We start from the raw sequence: 4689 nt of genomic DNA, 5'->3' as shown, positions 1-4689 counted from the left end.
ATACAACTTTCTACAGTAAAAATATTAAAATGGTCAGAAATAAATGAAGAATTAAACAAAGATTGGGATAACATTTTCGTAAGTGATGACATAAGGGTAAATACGGAGATATTATATAAATGTTAGAGAAAAATAGTGGATAAATATATACCGAAGAAGAAAAGTAAACATCATTCATGCATACCAAGAGACAGAAGGATCTTGTTCCAGAAAATCAGAAAGTGGAAAAAAGGTCTTGCAAAAGAAAAAAATGCATGGACAGTTATAGAACTAAAAGTAAGATAGAAAATGCAGAACAAAAGATTATACAATCAAAAGAAAATGAAAAACGGGACTTGGAAGAAAAAAACCCTATTAAATATCAAGCAAAACCCCAAACTATTATACTCATAGCGAAGAAGATGAATAAAAGAAGAATAGAAATAGGCCCTCTGAGAATTGAAGGGAGATTAACGAATGAAAAAAAGGAAATTTGCAACATACTGGCAGAACGATATAAGAGAGAATTCACCCTAGAATAGATAATGAAGATAATGAAATAGAAGAAAGGGACGAAAATAGTGAATATTTAGCTGACATAGATATTAATGAAGCTGATATTGTGCAGGCAATTAATGAAATTAAAAATGGAGCTGCTGCAGGGCCTGATGGAGTCCCTGCTATTTTGTTAAAGAAAGTAGTTCATTCTATCGCAAAGCCACTTGCAATATTATTAAGACAAAGTGTAGATACAGGCAAGATTTATGATGAGCACAAATTAGCATATATCACCCCTACTTTCAAAAGCGGATCAAGACTAGAGGCAAGTAATTATAGGCCTGTAAGTCTAACATCACATATTATGAAAGTGTATGAAAGGGTAATGAAGAAAAATATTATGAAACATTTAATAAAAAATAATTTGTTTAATATAGGAACAACATGGTTTCGTACCCGGAAAAAGTACACAAACCCAACTGTTAGTCCACCGTGAGAACATATTCAAAAATATGAAAAGCGGAAATGAAACAGATGTGGTTTATCTAGACTTTGCAAAAGCTTTTGACAAAGTAGACCATAATATATTGCGAAGAAAATTAGAAAACACAATATCGTAGATAAAGTAGGAAGATGGTTAAAAGAATTTTTACACAACAGAAAACAGATAGTTATTGCAAACGATGAGAAATCGGATGAAACCAAGGTAATATCCGGTGTGCCACAAGGTACGGTGTTAGCTGCAATACTGTTTGTTATTATGATTGAAGACATAGACAGTAATGTTAAAGGATTCGGTAGTGAGTAGTTTCGCTGATGACACAAGAATAAGTAGAGAAATTACTTGTGATGAAGATAGGAACGCTCTACAAAGAGACCTTAACAAAGTATATGATTGGGCAGAGGAAAATAGGATGGTATTTAACTCTGATAAATTTGAATCAATAAATTATGGAGACAGAGAAGGAAAGCTATATGCATATAGGGGACCTAATAATGAGACAATCACAAATAAGGAAGCAGTTAAAGACCTTGGTGTGATGATGAATAGGAACATGTTATGCAATGATCAAAATAGCAATTCTTTTGGCAAAATGTAAAGCAAAAAAATGGAATGTTGTTACGGCACTTCAAAACAAGAAAAGCTGAACACATGATTATGCTTTATAAAACATATGTTCGTAGTCCACTTGAATATTGCAATATGATATGGTACCCACACTATCAAAAGGATATTGCACAAATAGAGAGTGTACAAAGGTCCTTTACAGCTAGAATAGAAGAAGTTAAGGAACGCCTTGACTACTGGGAAAGACTACAATCATTAAAATTATAGTCTAGAAAGGAGAAGAGAACGTTACATGAAAATTCAGGCATGGAAACAGATAGAAGGAATAACAGAAAATATCATGGAACTAAAAATATCAGAAAGAGCAAGCAGAGGTAGATTAATAGTGCCCAAAACTATACCAGGAAATAGGAGCAGCACAAGGACATTAATCCACTACGCACCAGCATCGATAATGCAGCGGCTATTCAATGCATTGCCAGCTCATCTGAGGAATATATCAGGAGTGAGCGTAGATGTGTTTTAAGAATAAGCTCGACAAATATCTAAACTGCATCCAGACCATCCAAGATTGGAAGATGCAAAATATACCGGAAGATGTCCTAGCAACTCTCTGGTAGACATTAGAGGTGCCTCACACTGAGGGACATGGGGCAAACCCGAACGAACTGTAAGGTCTGTAAGGTAAGGTAAGGTCCATTTCCTTCGCCATTTCTGTACTCTAACCCCATAAAGCTCTGCTTGATCCGCACACTCAGGCCTAAATACTTCTCCATTAACGGGATAAGTGATGGGGCTGGAACGGATCTATCTCGACATATTCACATAACTATAAGGATTCATGATATCTGAGATGAATGGCAACGAATATTCCCGGGATACGTTGAGAGACTATTTGTCGAGGTTAGAGTGGATTACTTGTGGTTAGCACATTGTCTTCCTCTGTTTATAAGAATGGAGGACCAGGATCGAGTATTTTCTTAAGGTATCTCGTAGAATGTTCTTACTCTTTTAATGTCTGTGAATCCAGACATTACCAGAATGAGCCTTTAGTTTTAAAAGCGTGTTTTCGAAACGCCGTTTTCGCTTACTCGGGGAGTAAACTTACAAATTACTTTGTTGTTGTTGTTGTTGTGGGTGTAGGAAAGCCCTATGGAAAAGCCTAACAACCTCTGTGAAAAAGGTGTTTCACGTTCAGTTAAGATACTACAGGAATTTTATGATTTATTTATTAGAATGTAAATGTAAAATTAATAATGTGCATGTTAAACAGTACAGAAAATATATTTTTTAATAAAATAAAGCATATTTATTTTAATTTTCATTATGGAAAAACGCATGCTTTGACCGTAGATTTTAGCACCCCACCCCAAATAAGCTGGATGTCGGATCACGCCTTGTAGGGTTAGCTTTTGAATGCAATTCTTGGATCATTACAGAACAATTACTTCTAATAAAATACATCGTATTTTATTGACCGTAGATTTTAGTATGCGCTCCGAGTAAGCTGAAGGTCGGATCACGCTTTGTTGGGTTAGCTTTTGAAGGTCGGTTTTAGGACCCTCGCCTTTAGATTTATTCGTACATTAAATTACGATCCACTTGAAGATACTGAAAACATTATTTCCAGACAAAAATCAACTGAGCACGCAAAACAAACTCAGAGTTTACTGAGCAATCAATCGGACATCCCCTTTTGATCCGTGGGTGTCCTGTTGCAGAGAAGAGAGGAGTTATTTCAGGGCGTCTGAATTTACATTTCATTAGCGTGGATTCAGGTGGTAGCAAAGGTTTTCCGTTCCGTCGAATGCTATGTTGTTCCTGGCAAAATACCAAAGTTTGTTTGCATGAGTGGTTCCTGCCCTTGTTAGTAAGAATCGCATTGCAGATGTAATAATTTTACGGTAAATACCAGTCACGTGTAATATCGTCTCATCCCTCTTTGCCTGAGATAAAGGGGAATTATTCAACTGCTTTTTTAAGAATGTTGATGGTCAGTGAACCCTATGAGAGGTGATAAGATTAGTTGATGAACGCATACTGCTCTTGAAGAACAATTTTCAAGATAAGGGGAAAAGTGGCTTATGAGATGGTTAGAAACGAAAACAGGGATCATTTTTAGTCTACAAAAAATTCCAAAAGGTACGTAACCGAAAAAGGAGCGACGAACGAGTTATTTTTTGTTTTCATTCTGTAAAGAAAAAGGCGAAAGATCTTCGTATAAAAATTTCTTTAATGTTGTGGCCATGAAAAAAGTACGATTATTTTACGAATACGTGAGCAAAGAAAGAAACAAATATATAGAAACTACCTGATGAATAAACAGTTCTGTTCTGTTCAAATCTTCTAACATCTACTATGATTGAGTCAAAATTGATCCATTGCATTAAAATGAGAATTTTTAAAATAATTTATCGATTATTTTGCATACCGCGACTCTGCTGCGATGATGTGACTCATTTAGATCACACCATCCCAGCCACCGCATTACTGAAGTTGTTACAATTATTTCTCTTAAATGTTGCTACCCTTTGTTTCTTCCGGGTATTTCTTGAAGACAGGACAAATTACCGGTATTTTTTTCTTCGCTTTTGCAAATATAGCAACGCATTATTGCAGCTTTTGTAAATGGTCAACATCCACCAAAGGTCTTGCCATTTCAGTCACTCTCCGTACATATGGCGTCCTTGGCAAAGCGAGCCCAAATAATAATAGTAGTTGTACAGTCGAAATTAATGGGAAAAAATATTTTTTGGAGGTAGCATCTACCGTCACAGTTTGGCTACAACATCATCTATTAGTTCGCAAAACAATAAAACCAGCAGAAATATTTAGTTTATGTAATAAAACAAAACCATAGGCTATCTCTTAGCCTGACACTTCGCAGGCTTCAATCCAAAAGTAGTAACACGCTTGCCTAGATAGCCAACAATTCATTAGTTGACCTCTATTAGTCATTTTTATGCAGTGTCTCTTGTCCCTTGTTCAGTGTAGGTTACAGAATCAGCATGCTACGCAACATTACCAGTTTTCCATTTTTTAAACCAATATGATATAACGACGTCTTCGTGGTACCACGGAAGGGTAAGTATTTGGGCCTTCCTTTAGGGTCGCAGAACTCAATCGGGGCTTGTTGTTGATTT

This window comes from Macrobrachium nipponense, chromosome 2, assembly GCF_015104395.2.
Source record: "Macrobrachium nipponense isolate FS-2020 chromosome 2, ASM1510439v2, whole genome shotgun sequence".
Classification (NCBI taxonomy): Eukaryota; Metazoa; Arthropoda; class Malacostraca; order Decapoda; family Palaemonidae; genus Macrobrachium; species Macrobrachium nipponense.
The sequence above is the reverse complement of the archived record's forward strand: the minus strand, read 5'-3'. Positions refer to the sequence as shown.